Genomic DNA, 18,217 nt, shown 5'->3' with positions numbered 1-18,217 from the left:
AAGTAAAGGCTTGGTGAATATTATCACAATTTGTAACACACATTTTGAGCCATCTTGAAAATTACGGCAAGTTGAAAGGCGCATATGGAGATAAACTCTCCTGAAAGTCATTGCAACTTAAATGTAAAACTTGCTAAACATATGTATGTAGGCTATCCTTAAAATTATTCAACTTGTATGAACGCATTCGGAGCTGTTTTGAAAATCCATTAAGGCAGTGAACAGCTCAAAAAAAAACGCTTTACAATAGTCAGCTTAGAAAGAGAAGCCGATCGAGCAGATATAACTAAGCGTTTGCCTTGTAATCCATGCACGTATTAAAAGTTGATGTCGAAATATGCCCATTGGTTAATCTTTAATATGATGAGTAACAGCCCTCATTACTAGGTTGTACCTTAATTAACTCTGATCTAACCGGGTGTAACGTTCTATAATCCTAAACATATGACGTCAGTCAAATCGCAGTTAACATAGTTGCAATTTTTTAAAACTAATTCTGCTGAAGCCATGGTGCTATAGGGGATGTCTGACTTACTGCTATTTAAATATTTACACGAATTAGAATAAAACCCTGGGGTAATTTGACACTGTCGTCCCTCCTCTGTTGACAGTCTGTGTTGTAGTCTTTTTTATCTTTCACTACGGCTATTAATTAGCAGCCTGGCTCATGTCCTGTATGTGTCATGGTTCACTGAACTTTTATCCATCGGCGAAACGCGGGCCTGGGCCGAGATATCGTCATCCGCCTTCCATCCCTGTGACATGAGCTGGACCACGTTGTTGAGCGGTGCCTTAGTCATTGTACCGCGCTGGCGTGCAAACCACCTCGGCCATAGGGGGCCTACTCACCCACTTCCCCTGCTGACTTGAAGTCACACAATAACACAAATTGGATTTCCTGAAAAACAACATGTAATTGAATATGTTTGCTGAGAGATTTCATTGTATAACCTCTTTAAGGCTAAAATGTAACTGGTATGAACTACCTGCAGTGTTGTATTCTGTACTCTGAAAGTGAACCGTTGACAAAACAACGAATAAGATAACATCGGTTGTCTTGTATAAAGAAGAACTGTGCTAGCCCGGGACAAACATGACACAAAGCGTGGACCTAACGGGTGACTTCAGCCTGGATTTAGATAACGCTTACAAATAATCCCCACCACCCACACGCACACAATGAGGAAATTCCCGCCATCCATAGACCAAAGGTCTATTTAAAGTGTTGGCATAACTTATCTACCAAGGGCCCCGTGGCCTAATGGATAAGGCGTCTGACTTCGAATCAGAAGATTGCGAGTTCGAGTCTCGTCGGGGTCGAAACTGTCTGAAGATTTTTGTATTCAACATCAATAGTTGGACACACCTTGGACGATGCGTTCGACGGGAATTTCTGTCCTCGGACATCTAAAGCCTTTTAAATTAAACGTGGAATGCCTGGAACGAGTTGATGACTATGGTGTAACACACAGTCTACATCCTACAGACTGTAAAAACAAACAGTTTCACTTGAACTGAAGTACAACGACTGTCCTTGCAAACAGCACTGGAAGAGAATTTTCCGATTCCCGTTGAACTGATTCTTCACAGATTTTTTCTTCTATGTTTTCCAAAGGCAGTGTGCTCGTGGTATTTAAGTCATCACACCAACCATACCTACAGCGACTTCCGGTCAGGTAATAAATTAAGTCATATTCCTGTTAGATCGAAGAGAGTACAACAGGTTTTCCTGTCGAATTGTGTTCGAGCGTGGGTAACAAATAAGTTCTTGTTGTGTAAAGTGAAAGAAATTAAATAGTGCTTTTATTTTGAAGATTGTGTAAAATTATACAAGGTGATTTTTGCACAGCGTGTTATACTAGAAAATCTGTATGGGAGATGATGTAAAACTTGAGGTTATAAGAAGGCCACATTTCAGCTGTAGTGGAAAGGTCTATTTAAAGTGTTTGCATAGCAGACTTCTCAATGGCCCCGTGGCCTAATGGATAAGGCGTCTGACTTCGAATCAGAAGATTGCGAGTTCGAGTCTCGTCGGGGTCGAAAGTGCCCAAATATTTTTGTATTCAACATCGATATTTGGACGATGCGTTGTGCGGGAATTTCTGTCCTCGGATTAAAGCCTTTTAAATAAAACATGGAACTGACGTACAACGACTGTCCTCGCAAACAGCACATTTAAATGGCGCTGGAAGAGAATTTTCATCTTGCCGTATTTAAGTCGTCATCCAAATGATTAAGACTTATCAATCATCCTGTTACAATAACCCCTCCCCCCAAAACCCACCCACCACTAGACTAAAGGGACATTACCAGGATTCACATAGCCCTTATATGTCACCCTGTTACATTCACACCCACCCCATTACCACTAGACTGAAGGGAAATTCCCTCCAGGCATGAGTTTGATGACACTTATATATCACCCTCTTACATTCACACCTACCACCACCCCCACTCGAGTCAGAAAGCTTGTATATATTACCCTGTTACATTCACACCCACCCCACAACCACTAGACTAAAGGAAATTCCCTCGAGCCTGGATTTAGATAACGCGTATCACATTCACGCCTACCCACATTCGTCACACCACCCCGCTCCGTTTGATGACTAGCCAGGAAAGGAGAGTAAAACATATAAGGGTCTGCTAATATTTAATCTACTAGAGCACTGGACTGAAGCGTTTGTATGTCACCTTCTTACATTGGGGTGGAAAAGAAGAACTCTTTATATATTTCAATGGGCAACTCCGATTCAGTATTGGTTCCTTTCAGATTTCGTGTATGTTGGAAGTGATGTAATTGCTTCCATATCACAACACCACCAGCAGACCAGAAGAATGTTTAATTATATAGAGCTGCCTAACTGGAACGCCATATCGAAGACACCAAAACGCACTGCCCCGCGTAAGATCGCAACATATTGACACCAAGTCGAGCAAACCTAATTGCCCAGGCTCTGTGTCGAGCGCCAAACGATTAAGCAGCAAATTTTATAAATTTTAAGGTCTTAGGTACATGGCTAAACTCTGAACTGAACCCGGATCTATATATATCGATAGGTTTTTACAACACTCTATTTACTACCTTGACCCCACGGCTACGCGAAAGTCTTCCAACCAGAACTTAACACACCGTCATCGTTATTCACTCAGATACTTACCTGTTCAATTTCTTTGATGGTTAATGTCGAACATTGAATTTGGTCTGGCGCTGATTGACCCGGAACCTCTATTATAGGGGATGGTTAGCAAAAGAATGTGTGATTCGACGCCTTGTGGAGTGAGTGATCAATCCAGGATCTAATAGACTTAACAAATTAACACACATTCTGAAGAAATACATTACTCACATTGGACGAAATGTGTGAGTTACACAAGGAATGTTGAGCAATAAATGCAATAGTATCATGATGTACTGACGTACTATTTATACTTATATAATTTTCTTGGTGTGTGAACATCAGTGTTTCTATAAAAACCATATTTGGAATCTAAATGAAACAAACCGCTCATTAAAGTCTTAAGAAAAGTTATCCAACTGCGAAAGAAACATCTTCACCCTTGTGACGTTGTGATGCAACTATTTTACTGACGGCAGATATTTGTCACAAACTATTCTACGCTAATCGACATAAAGTTGAACGACTGAGGCTTAAGTGTATCTAGGGGCGAGATCTTGCGTCATGAAAATGTGTGTGAGAATTTGTGCTCCTTTAAAACCGCACATGCGGCTGTAAGATTAAGGAAAGTCAGTGCTGACCTGTAGAATCTTGTGATATTCCAAACTTTCTCCGCAACGCCAGTAATCAATATTTTCAACAAAGCAGTAGCTCAACGGCTGCACATGAACTCACAGTGTGATAGCTTTTGATTCAAATGAACAGAAAACACGATGTAGCTGAAAATACCTTTACCTTTTTCTTTTTTTAGATTTTTCACTGAATTGAAACAGTCAGTGTCCGAAAAGTAAGTTTGCATTGTGGACATATTGATAACGTAAAGACCCCACACTACCCCACCAAAAAAAAAAAACAACAACAACAGAGAATGGCACGCCTTCTGCACTTAATTTTCAATCTGTATTATACTCCAATGTGCACTGATTGGTGCATACAATCGCGGAAACAATCTTTCTCATGAAATTTGTACTTATAAACGATTGTATTACTATGCTTTCTGGTAAAATTATGAAATAAAGGTTTCATTTTTTGCTGTAAGTATTTTTTGCTTTAGCTTTACATATTTCTTATAAAATGGAGAGGCCACCTGTTTGAGGACGAGGCAAAAATCAAACCGTAACTTTCATTCTAACACACTCAATTTTCCCCATAATATGATTGCATGTAATTTGTTGCATTATTAATTAATTCCTTTCCAAAATGACCAACAATCATCCCCAAACGCAGGGTTAGCCCATGATTGACGAGTACCAGGCGACGCCGAGATACAATGTTGTGTACTCCGAGCCTGTCATGGGTTTATGGCGTAGAAAACAGCAATCACATCATATCAAATCAAATCTTTTTCGAGCAACAAAATATCAAACCCAACAAGTTGTAAAACAGAAGGTAGAATTCCCAGAAATCATGGGTAGGCTACAATAGAGAAATTCTGTCGACTGATTGGTTGAGCGCGGCGGGAAAGAAGACAACAAACAACAACCACATCATTTGGGTGCATTTGGGTGTGTATTATGTTTTCGGAAACTTTCGTCCATATTCGAGGGCAAACGCTCGCATTTATTATGCCTTGAAGGATTCACGAAGATATTGCGTATCTTTTTGCGCACCTTTCTTCATATCCGGATAACAGTTACCAAGCCATCGGCTTGCGTCCACTAGATTTTAAGCAGCTCGTAAATTCCCAACTGTAAGCATTTTTATTTCACCTTACTCAACAAGTTTTCGCCGTCGTATGAGTGAAATATTCTTGAGTACGGCTTAAAACACCAGTCATATAAATAAATAAATAAACAAATTTTCTGATGTTGAAACTCAACTTTTATTGATTGGCCTCGGAGTGACAAGAGCTTTGTACCAACACATCGAAGTTCCCAACCACCATTCTGTGATCGTGTTGACATAAGGGAAATAACTCTAGTGACCATACGTTTTCGTGGGAATCACTGGTTACAGCCTGGAGTGATACACTTATCTGAACACACATTTGACCAATCAAAAGCTGTTGCAAATACCTCAACAAGATGCCCCACACATTTGTTACAAATGTTCGACTTCCTGTGGTGCCACAATTGTTTTTAATGAAATTTGAAAGAAAGTAAAACTGTCACAATAATGCTGGCAGGAGGGACATGGCTAACAGATTTGTGGGCCGGACCGCTCGGCATTTGTCTGGTTTAAGACAGTTTAGAAAATCCCTTACGAGAGATTGGAGCGTGTAGCTGACGTAAATGCAATCACATCGAAGCATTCATCATCGAAATACAAGTGATCGCTAGACTATATGTTTAACCGTCGCGAAGGATTGTTTTCCATAAAGCCAGGCAAAATGGAAGTGAAAGGTGGCTAAATATCATGGACCGGCTGGGGCAGTTCATTGTGTGATTGAGAAAGAAACTGCCGTAATTACTTCACAGTTAGAAATCGACTTATTAATTAAAGTAATTCCCAAATTGTGCAATTCAGAGTGAACTGTCGTAATTACTTCACAGCTGGATACAAACTTCAAAGGAATAGTGGAATGAAGGACATGTGGATGAAATCGGGTCGATTCTGGTATTAATCTCTGTAGGCAGAATGTTTCCACCAGTGAGGGACGAAAAAACTGACAGCTCGTCATGGTTCCTTTTCCAGTAATGTCAGGGCATCACGCATCTTGAGTAAATGACTTCTCAGCGACGGCCGAATGGTTATAGAGGCGAACGGCTCGTAAGCGGAAGAACTAACCTCAGTTCCCAAGACTGGCAAGTTTGGCATTTTGTCCCTCAGCAAAAGAGGAGTGAGACGAAGTATTACTGGATCTAGTCTCAGTATATTATGAAGTGGTAGGATATCCCGTTTCTTGTTTTCGCCTGTTATTCCAGTGCAGTGGACATCAAAGGTGTGGTCAGAAAGTCAGGTTAAAACCCAAACACACATAAGTAATATAGCCGAGATAAGCTTAACTCTGACATCGGATTAGTACAACTTCAAAGGTGCAGGTTTATGCCTCGAGAATAACAGTAATGTACACACCAGTGTATGGAAGCTTACATAGAGCGACCTTCTTTAATCCGGGAGACCTTAGATCAAACCGTGGTCGGGCTTTACCAAAGTCTTTAAAAATGATACTTGTTTCTGCTTTGCTTGGTGATCAGCACTGACATGGTTGGCAGATTGGCCCAGTGTCAATATAATGCGTCTGGTGTCTGTGGCAAGATACTTTAGTGGCGGCAGCATTTTGGCGGCATTGGACTCGCCCTGCAGCATATGTACACCCACATAATGACTCCTCGTCGTCATATGACTGAAAAATTGTTAAGTACGACGTAAAACCCTCAAGCATTCACACACATATGTGAAAGATTACAGGCATGATTTTAAAGTTCCTGAAGTCAAGGAAACTTAATTTCCTACACGGGACATTCAGAACAAACAAGGAATTCAAACTAAAGGTATCAAATGTTTATCCGCACAACTACAAAACCTACGTAATTATACCTGTTAAGTCACTGATTACACAAACTGAAACATTCTAGTGGATACGCAGATGACAAATTAAAGTGGAGTCCGAAATGTCCATGCTACTGATAACTTCATCTCACTCGGCAACAATTTGTAATTTTATTTTTGTGTTTGGCAGTTTCTTAATTATGCAATTCACAATAATATTTCACTTCTACGACTATGTAAACTTTTGTGAGAGAAGTAAACCACTATCCTTTCGACATATAACTGACAAACATTCCCCAATTGAAAAGTATAGATGAAAGTCATCTTGTAGAAAGGTAAGGGATCCAACGAAAACTCTCCGGGCTTAGACGTGTTCTTGTCACGATATGCATGACTACAAACTCATTCTAACGAACGGCTTTTGACACAAACGTTACGAGACTGAACTAACACCGTGTGTATCCAAGCACTTTAAAGACATGCATCTTAACCATCTCGTCACGACCCATCTTGTACGTGATAATACTAACTGGCAGTTATTGAAATAAAATTGATTTATCATGAAAAGAATTATTGATCAGTTGGTCTCGTCGTGTGCGTAGAATCAACGTGACTTCCCTGTTAAAGATAACGTGGGCGACTTGTTATCTAATTTTATAGGTGTCAACATTAACTTCGTCCCAGGAGGTAATAAACGTTTTTTATTGACATTTTACAAATGGGATCTTTGATTTTATTTACTGCGAATGTGTTTTATCGATTTACAGTGTGCACGGAAACAACCCCTGCTTCAGATTTGAGTATAGGTCGCTATATCAAGTTGTGTAAATGAAATGTGTAAAGACAGATTGACGTTGGTAATCCATCAATTAGCTCTGGTCTCACACTTACGTCTAAGTCATTTGGAGCTGACTTAATTCCCGGGTGATGACAGTGATGCTGTAACCCATCACCTGGCATTGGCCTGGTGGACAAGATCATCTGATCATCGATATATATATATACGCTACATGGGAACTAAAACATATGGACAATATCCTCTGGTTCTGCCATACTCAAGAAAACCAGGCAGAGCTCGGGGGAAACCCGCTGTTATCCGCAGGTTGTTTGAAAACCTTCCCAATTTCGACCAGCTTGAGCTGGACTTGAACTCACAGTGACCGCATTGATGAGAGGCTCCTGAGTAATTGAGCCGAACTGACACGCTAACTATCAGACCATGGAGGCCCCTGTCATCTATATAAAATACTGTAATAATAAAAATACTGTAATAATAAAAATACTGTAATCTTGTCTGGTCAGAGACTGAAATACTACACCACTGACATAAAACGTACGGACAACATCATGTGTTCATAGATGCAAGTACTGCAGCAGTGAAATGCCATTTGTGAACATCAAATGGTCAGGGAAGATAAAAATCCTGTTACAGTAATACAACACACGAAGACACGACCAATCTGGTCAGAGGTAGAAATGTTCACATCAATTAATAACATGTGGACAATGTGATTGGTCTGGTAATCAATATAAATACTGTATACGGTAACAGTAAAATAACACTGCAAGAGAGACATAACACATGTAGACATGGCACCTGGTCATGGGTACAAATGTGAACACCACGGTCTGGCCTGATATAAATATGAACAACACAGCCTGGCCAGATATAAATATGTGGATAATATCGTCTGGCCAGAGATATAAACGTGGACCACACAGTCAGGTCAGATATAAAAATGTGAACCTCACAATCTGGCCAGAGACGTAAATGTGGATAATACAGCCTGGCCAGAGATATAAATGTGGACCTCACAATCTGGTCAGAGATACAAATGTGAACCACAGAGTCTGATCAGAGATGTAAATGTGGACCAGACAGTCTGGCCAGAGAGATAAATGGACAATCACCTTACCTGGTTCAAAACATTCTAAAAAAAACTATTTAACTCTTTTCCTGGACAGTGTATGATGGTCTTTCATCTGATATATACATGTACTTCATTTTAATGTTTTCTATTCCTTTAAAAGATTCGTTAATTGAAATGTATATCCTAAGCTATTTTAGGACACATTGTACTATGGGTCGCATGTTCACTTAACTGTAACAGATGCCTGCAATGTATATGAACCTATACATGAACATACAACTTAGGACAATTGGTTTAGTGCAGTGGAGTATTTATATTTAAGGGAGTGGTGCATAAAAAAGCGTGAAAATGTCACGCACTGAACGAAAAATCTATATGATGAAAATGTCAAAAGCAGCTGTTGAGCTTGCATTAACTATAATGACACAGTGGTAAAATTCACATAATAAAGCAATATACTTACAGGGTAGACGTTGTAATAAAAAAAGACCCTCCGTGCTCCGTATTTATAAGGGTAACCTTTTACAGCAGTGTTGGTATCAACGACACATTCATGTCAAATAAATAAAATAAGACTAAGGTACATATAGATACCATGCTGAGGGGCTGTTGTGAGGCTTAAGTGCCTTGCTCTCATAACTTTGATGTTAATGCAAAAGCCGTCTAGAGTTAGATTATAGGGACAGGTTAGGCATGCGCCGTGGGCACCACTCTATATAGAGGTGCCATGCTGTAATAAAGCATACCCTGTAGAATTCCGTATGTGGTTTAAAGTGTTTGATGCATGGCTTACACTCCGGCTCTGTGCGAAATGACAGCCTGACCACATTAGCGCACACCGTTTCTCACCACTTGGGATTCTCGGCATAGCATCCCCATATCCGGAGCAGATAAGAACTTACTTGGACACTGTCTAGTAGGATAATAGTTCGATTTATTTTGTTAGAATTTGTTTTATGGTACTAAAAATATTTTAAAGCATCATAGTCTCAGGTGGTCTGTAGTGACCCAGAAAGTATCAGTGACGTCACATGCATATTTTTTGGTTTAAATAATTTATTTCTAGGTCCATTCAGGGGATGCATTCATAAATCTATGTGTTTATGCATTTTGATTGAGTGAGTGATTGAGTGAGTGCTTGGGGTTTAACGTCGTACTTAACAATTTTTCAGTCATATGACGATGAGGGAATCCTTAGAGTGTATGTAATGTGCCTCCTTGTTGCAGGACGGATTTCCACCGCTCTTTTATCTAGTGCTGCTTCACTGAGACGCCTTATCGAAGGCAAGTCAACCCGCCCCGCCCGAGCCATTATACTGATACCGGTCAGCCAATCAATGCACTATCCCCTTCACGCTGAACCCCAAGCGAGGAAGTTTCAACATCTTTTAAGGTCTTAGGTGTGACTCGATCCTGGATTGACCCTGGATCTACCGCTCTACCAACTGTGCTATCGGAGACGGTTGTGCTTTTTGAATGATCTAATCTAGGACTCTGTGAATGATAAGTGACAAAACCTGATGTGACATCACTGATCCCAGTGTGGTCAGACAAGGCCACCATAGAATCCAAAGCATCAAACTCATTTTACTAGATTAAAAAAATTCTAAAAAAAAATAAAATAAAGTATTTTTATGGAGAATATCATCTAACATATACTTCACGTTAGTGTTTTCTTTGTCTTTAATAAAAAAGAAAGTATAAAAGAATTTGACCTATATACAACAAAACGTTTACTTTACATATGTAAAAGTATCGAACATATGAACAATTCTTTTGCATGTCCGTATAATGTGATTGGTTGTGGTGTGTCTTGTCTGGTGTCTTCCACATAATACTACAGTGGATCAGCTCTTTATCGGCAGGGACTCTCCCTGCCACATGAAGACACAATGTATGCACGCACAACTAATGCCTCCTCGTCGTCATATGACTGAAAAATTGTAACGTACGACGTTAAACCCCAAGCATTCATACATACATACTTATCAATAGTCATTACCCTGTTTACTTAGGAAAGACCAGATAAACTGGCAGTGAAACGATCATGATGCACTCTACACAACAACTTGCGTGTCGGACTCTTTCTTCGCTTTTGTTTGCTGTTTGTGAAGATTTTGCCGCCTTAAACGACACGGTAGAATACACTTCTCCTATACAGGCGATATAATTATGCTGTTTACGTCGCTAGAACGCCCTAGCTGTCCGCCATTTTACCATGTCCATTGAATAGCTACATGCAGTTAATGTTTTTATTCTATACGCTATACTCGGCTGGTGCCAATCTCAGTCTCGAACAATGGTCGACCTGTGCGCGTTCTATACAAAGCGAAGTATAGCTTAAGAACCATAGATAGATGTATCTATAACTTATGTTTTAGTGTTAGCTAGGCTCAGAATCGGCCATTTTGTCTTTACTCACATGACATTTCTATGAACGCTGATTGGTTGACGTAGGCGACAATTTCATAAGATCCAAATCTGTTCACTGATAATTTTGTTTTGAGTATTTTTTTTTTGTTGCTGAAAATTAAACAAGTTGAATCTTTGGATCTAGTTCTCCGGAGTCAGGAATTTACCAGCACAATTGTCAAGGATTTCCCTTACCATCAGAAATCCACGAGTGTATAACTTACCTTGCTGATGTAATACAAGGCTGCTGGGATTGTTCTCAGTTCTGATGTAACAATTTATATACGTGGGGGAAACGGCAGTGTACATGTGCGAAACTAATGCAGCCCGGAAAGATCCAGGGTAAACCCCCGGATATGGCCTAAGAGGTGAATGCTCAAACCAAACAAATGAAGTTTCCCTTTTTTAAACTTATTTTAAAATACTGTCCATAAAAATACAATTGAGCTGTTTTTACCCACAGAAGTAGTGTAACCATATCAGAAAGGAAACATCACTGGGATTAGCTCAATATTTATATACTAGGAAAAACTAATTTTCTCAGTGCGCTAATCAGATGTATATAACTGTAGGAGATAAGCAGAAGAGTCGATGGATCAGGCTTGTCTTATCATTTAATCTAATATTGTGTATATTTAGAGAATGGGTGAGAAATCTGAGCTACACAGCAGGCCCTTTGCATACCCGACTGGAGCTCCTCTGTAAGCAGATGGACCAGCTGTGGTTACAAGACCGCCTCTATATTCCCGGAGATCTCGTTTTAATCGGTTTTGGCGGTCTGGCCTTTTGGCACATCCATAGATATAAGTCTATCGATTCCCAGAGTTCTGTACAACTCTGAACCAAGCGCTGTCAAAATGAGATATTGGCTTCACTGAACCCTCTCAGACTCTGCAGCTTACAGACATGCTATATCATTTATTTTGAGCTGATGCCCGATTTTGTCAAGATACGGGTACACGTATATTCTGGGAAGACTTACTTTTAATGTCCAAAACACCATTGCACAGGAAGGTGTCGCCATATTTATCGGTATTGAGCATCTGTGATGGTAGAGAGTTTAGAATTACATGAAATCCTTTCTTCTGTTAATTCACGCACGTCAATCCTAGTCTTATTCGTTTACTTATTACTTCTTGGCAGAACGCAATTGGGTGCCCTCATGAAAACATTACAACTATTGTGTGTGTGTTTTTTTGTTAACCTATCAAAAAGAAAAACCAACAACATAGAAACAACAAAAAAAACCTCACATAGTTCAAGTTTCTGGTCGAGGTTTCAGATGTGTTAATCAATGCTAGTCAGTGTCACACTCAAGGCGATACTGTCTTTCTCAGACGTGTAAGTATTACTAAGGGTAACATTGAATAGCATGGTTTCAAACATTTGAAACCTCGTGTACTTTAATGCCAGTGGTAATAAGAGGTTATCTCATCCTGGATGTTAACTCTACATTGAATAAAGCCAGTAAAGCACTGGTTTCCAGATCCCCATTTGTTCTTTTCTCTATAGCTAATTCGTCCCTGATCACCTGGCTGGTTATGCAAGAGCATGAATAGATCCACCAGCTCTGCGTTAGCCTCAATCTCTGTGCAGAAAAAATATATGTATTACAAAGAAACTGGGCAGGTAAGAAAATGAACCAAATTCGATTTCTTCCGTTTACTTACTGATTTTACTGACTAAAATTAAAATGATACATATACCTTCTAATTGTGTTAAATTGTTGAATTTATTTTATAATGTTAGGATAACATTTTCTAAAGTGTTAAAATTTTAATGCATTACAAAATGTTTAGAAATTTTGAAATTTAACATTGTCTTTCGTTAAATTGTCACTTTTAGGTGTTGTAGTTGACATGATGAATGTTTAATATCTTGTAATGTACCCATCGCTTTCTTAATCTCTAATGAGAATCTGCGGAACCTTTCCCACCTACAGTAATTCGAGCCAAAATTGTATACCTTATATCACGTACATTTAGACAGATTATTCTACACACTCTATCCCATAATCACTTCTCTCTTGTCTTGATTCTTACTAATTGGACAGAGCTGGTGGGCAACGGGATGTGTTAACAGCATTGCGCATACGATTGACAAAACCAATAAACACGTTTACGCTTCAGTGGGCAACTAACTGTTAGCTCTAGTACCATCTCTACATACAGCTGTAGCTACTTCCGGACATGCATGTTTCACGTACAGTCTGCGTTAGGGAGTCGTGCCAAAACACTCGGACTGGGGTTAGGTTGTTCACAACATGGCCAAACGACATAAGGATTCAATCCAAAGTTGTGGAAGACGGATGGGGTTACTGCGTGTTTTGAAGGACAAGACACTACCTGGCTAAAACATATTTCAATCAAAAACTGGATTCTAGAGCCGAATAACATATAGAACAGAATGACAATACTGCGCAAATGGCTGGTGTTATTCGAGGCAGACATCTTGAGAATTATATCCAATCAAACAATTGCTGTCAGACTGAGCGGCCTTGACGTGACTCAGCCATTATCCATTGACTCCATCGAGTGACATATGATAACACAGAACTACTGCATAAGACATCATTTTGAGATCGTTTACCACGATTTACTTACATATTTCTGAGTGGTCATTTAACACACTGTTGTGGACAGGTCTGTATCATTTATGGACCACAGAAGACGTAAAATTAGTTGGTTAAAAAGGCGTGTAATATTCAACGACAGCATCACAAATTATGTCAGACAGTAGCATACCGTCTCGGCCCAACCCGCATTCATCTCCTCAGTAGACCCTAGGCCTACTTAGTCAAATTATACAAATACATTTTCTGTAGTTCATTTTACCGTTTGGGGAGCAGTTTCTAAATAACAAATTTCAGTGAAAAATGGTGCTGACTGGCTTAGTTTTGCTAGTATTACTTCTATGCCGTGTAGGTAAGTCTGTGTGCACGCCGACCGTTTCTGTAATGCCTACATTTGATGATAATGGTGCAGATCGTAAATGCATTCGGGCCTGTACCTCGCCTTGAAGATGGCGGAGTGCCCTGTTCATTGAATTCACAGTGTCTGTTGATAACGCTGAGTTTATTCGTGTCAAGTTTTCCAAATCCTGGGACAATCTATTGTTTAAGTTATCCAAATCACCAATATTTTGTTGTAGTGTTCTTTCAGCTCGAGTTATTGTGTTGTTTAGGACACGCAAAACATCATCCACATCCGAAACACCTGTCATTTGAACTAGTTAGCTGAGTCAAGACGAATTTCACTAAACTTTTACTCGGTTGAAAAAAATCTACAAAATATTCAGTGCCGGTTTATGCTATCTTGAATGGTATGGGGGGGGGGGGGGGGGCAAATCAACATTTAATCGAGAATTGTCGACATCGCTAATTCATTTATCGATATCGATAAATAAATTAGCGATATCTATAATTTATTTATCGATATCGATAATTCATTTATCGATATCGATAATTTTCGATTAAATGTTAATTTGGCCCCTCATAGAATGGTAGTCTTTCAGTAGACATAACCATTAGTCAGGCACAGTCGTTCACTTTAATCGAAAATAGTCTAAAAACAAACTTCTTTTTTTATTCTTAAATTTCTTACTTTTATTACAGCCATGTGGGCTTTTTGGCCTTGGTAACAAAAATGTAACGAATTCATTATTAGGTACAGGTCATTATTAGGTATTCATTAATCTGTGATATCACTTAAGTCTATAGGGCCGTTGGATATATGAACAGTTGCAATCAAAGCGCAACTGAGATATATGTTTTGTTATCGATAACTGATATTCCAGCATGGTACACGATTTGAATACTGATTTCACTCGGTCACCAAGAACATACCTTGCGTCTTTCCAACATCACTGAAAACTGTTGACTTCCTCTATTTGCCTGATTCCGCAGTATTTTCGCACTTTATATACTTTCTTATTTCTTTGGTGGTTTGTGTTATACCTCTTTTGGGGGAATTGGCCTTGCGATTATTGACCTGGACTGTGATTATTGGTTGACGGCTGGGATACGAATGTCTGTTTCGACGCATAGATACACACATGTACAGTTGGAATTTATCAAGTTCAAAGCCTTTTATTTCCATGGATTGAAAAGTGAAATGCATATACAGTGAATTTAACAAAGTTACAACTTTTGATAAAGATATTACTGAAAAAAAAACACTGCAGATGAAACATACGGAGGAAAAGGTTCACAGTGTCATCATGCTGTTTGGTTGTGGACACATCCGCGGAAGTGAATCTATCAAACATCTGACTACCATGTGTGGACTCTGGCCAATCGTCCGACAAGTCGTACCGATCCAGTCCAAAATAAAATGGCGGCTGGTTATTGGGACGTGAGTACAGGCAAGATCAGACTCACTCATTTATGATGTCCAAAGGTTTGATAGTTTTTGAATGGCTTGGTCATCGAAACATCTCATGGTCGTATCTGTGGAAACAGTTTCAACCCCAGTCGGCATTGCGCAGGAAAAGGTACCGTACTCCAGTCAGCCAATGGTGACCATACACTCGCTGAATAATGCATCAAGAAATACCATTATTAAACTTTTTATCACATAGGTTTTTCATTGTGATTGATTGATCATTTGCTTGAAATCCGTAGTAGCCATTAGGCTGTGAGAAATCCTCGTTAAATAAATAAAGAATAAAATTAAAAAAATAATTAAATTAAATTAATTCGTAATGGTTTACGTTAACGCTCCTGAAAATAACACGCTTAAGTTCGCCTACCAGTAGTACAGAATACATGGTACAGCATGTGTCTTGTGGATAGTATCATTTGATACTTTCATCATACGGCCATCATAACCGTCTATCCTGCTAGAGTAAACTAAATTAAAAGTTTCCGAAATGTTCACTCCCGCTTGTGAAATATTAATGTCAAAATTAATGTTCAGAATTAAGACAATGTGACATATGTTTGAACAGCTGGGACCCGCACAATATTACAGGGGTCAGAGTAAACTATCAGATAAAAAAAAAAGGTGAAAAAAAAAAAACGATTTGCCAAAATCAAAAAAAAAAAAAAAAAAATCAAAATCAAAAGCCAGTCATAAAGGTTTGTCAGGTGCGTGTCAGATGCCTGTCATGGTACATCTTATCAGCACTGGACGATTTCCTTCACACACACACACTTGTCTGGTTAGCTACATGTTCTAGCCCCCCGATACCGAAATACTACCGAGGTGGCGTGAAAGCCATAGTCTTTCATACATCAATTCCCTGGTGAGTGAGTGAGTGAGTGCTTGGGGTTTAACGTCGTACTTAACAATTTTTCAGTCATATGACGACGAAGGTGTCCTTATAGTGCAAGAAATGTGCCTCCTTGATGCAGGACGGGTTTCCATCGCCCTTTTGTCTAGTGCGTCTTCACTGAGACAACTTACCGAAGGCATGTCCACCCAACAAATGGGACGCAAAAGAGGGTAGATTATTCTGTAAGATTCTAATTTTTTATAATTCTTCAAACCAGGGCTGGGTTCCGGCTAATGAAGCATTTAAATAAAGGCTTCCTCTATCAACTGTACCTCGGAAAGATGTCATCTTTAAGTTGCTGTATGGAATTCACCAAGCGACTGACCCACAGGCGATGTTTCATTTGTTTAATATGTGCTGTTTCAGTACAGCGTTTACAACAAGTTGATCTAAAATGTCTTCATTTAATACAGTTTCTTGTGGACTAATTCAGGTTTTAAACCGGTAGAAGTGATTCCTATTATAGAATCGTGTTCAAAGGCACGAAATTTCGAAATAAGTTGAAAAATCCCTTTTCACGCCGTCGATTAGATGGGGAACATTTGTTACTGTATCATACTTAAAAACGTCTTACAAAAATCTACATATTCTCGAAACAAAAGAGATTATTAAGTGTGCTTGATTTAAGGTATACATGAAAAGGTACCTGCAACGAAGAGTATGGTTTTAAGGAAAAGAGGAAGGAAAGAAAGAACCTAAAAACGTCTCACAAAAATCTACTTATTCTCGAAACAAACGAGATTATTAAGTGTGTCTGCGGGAACTTATCATGTGAAAAGGTACATGCAACGAAGAGTTTGGTTCTAAGTAAAAGAGGAAGGAAAGAAAGAACCTAAAAACGTCTAACAAAAATCTACTTATTCTCGAAACAAACGAGATTATTAAGTGTGCTTGATTTAAGGTATACATGAAAAGATACATGAAACGAAGAATATGGCTTAAAGGAAAAGAGGAAGGAAAGAAAGAACCTAAAAACGTCTAACAAAAATCTACATATTCTCGAAACAAATGAGATTATTAAGTGTGCTTGATTTAAGGTATACATGAAAAGATACATGAAACGAAGAGTATGGTTTTAAGGAAAAGAAGAGAGGAAGGAAACAAAGATATGTAAAAAAATGAGAAAAAATTCTCAGTAGCCCCCTATTTTACAAATACTTAGTTCTCGTTCGTGGTGGGAAATATGCAGAAATGACATCATCGATAGTCGTACTAGGAACACGGGACCAGCTTAACCAGCGGGACCAATTCGAGCTCTTCCTCCAGAATTGTTTTGATCTCCGTTAACGTCACCACGGCGGATTATTTCATTTTCGGACTGACCGCTGGGGTCTTCGGAAAACTGTAGTTTAAAGCCATTTTATGCCCCAAGAAGAAAGCTAAGGAGCTTTTTAGTGCTGTTATGTGTTCGGCCACTCCAAAAACCAAGCGTTTATGTACGGCAACCTTTAAATCGTAATAGTACATCACTGACACCTGGTTCACATCACCGCAAATATATCACCAATGCTTATCTCTGTGGTAGGCCTATGTAGAATCCTGTACGTTAGGTTACATCTTTGTAAAACGGATTCTAAAAACTCAAACGGTTGATTGCTATTTTTTAAAACCCCAGCAACTATTAATGACCATGAATCAATACAATCCTGCTTGTGTTTGGTGGAAAACCTCCCTCTGTATTGAAGGGGCCTCCGTGGCTCTGTTGGTTAGCGCGCTAGCGCAGCGTAATGACCCAGGAGTCTCTCACCAATGCGGTCGCTGTGAGTTCAAGTCCAGCAGATGTTGGCTTCCTCTCCGGCCGTACGTGGGAAGGTCTGCCAGCAACCTGCGGATGGTCGTGGGTTTCCCCCGGGCTGTGCCCGGTTTTCACCCACCATAATGCTGGCCACCGTCGCATAAGTGAAATATTCTTGAGTACGGCGTAAAAAACACCAATCAAAAAAAATAAATAAATCCCTCGGTATAGAGAAATGGTGACGGTGTCGAAAATGTACTTTCAAGAGTCAAAACTTGAAAGTATGCTATGCTTGAAGTAAACGTGGAAACAAT

The 18,217-nt window shown here is 39.4% G+C and overlaps 2 non-coding genes across 2 annotated transcripts; both read left to right on the top strand.

Annotated features, from left to right (window-relative positions):
* The first annotated feature begins 1,247 nt into the window (after positions 1-1,247).
* On the top strand, positions 1,248-1,320 carry Trnar-ucg (transfer RNA arginine (anticodon UCG)). The gene has a single exon. It is a non-coding gene; the product is annotated as a tRNA-Arg (tRNA).
* A 647-nt stretch (positions 1,321-1,967) lies between these two features.
* Trnar-ucg (transfer RNA arginine (anticodon UCG)) lies at positions 1,968-2,040 on the top strand. Its single transcript has one exon. It is a non-coding gene; the product is annotated as a tRNA-Arg (tRNA).
* The last annotated feature ends 16,177 nt before the right edge of the window (positions 2,041-18,217 follow it).

Source organism: Liolophura sinensis, chromosome 9, assembly GCF_032854445.1.
Source record: "Liolophura sinensis isolate JHLJ2023 chromosome 9, CUHK_Ljap_v2, whole genome shotgun sequence".
NCBI lineage: Eukaryota > Metazoa > Mollusca > Polyplacophora > Chitonida > Chitonidae > Liolophura > Liolophura sinensis.
The sequence above is the reverse complement of the archived record's forward strand: the minus strand, read 5'-3'. Positions and strand labels throughout refer to the sequence as shown.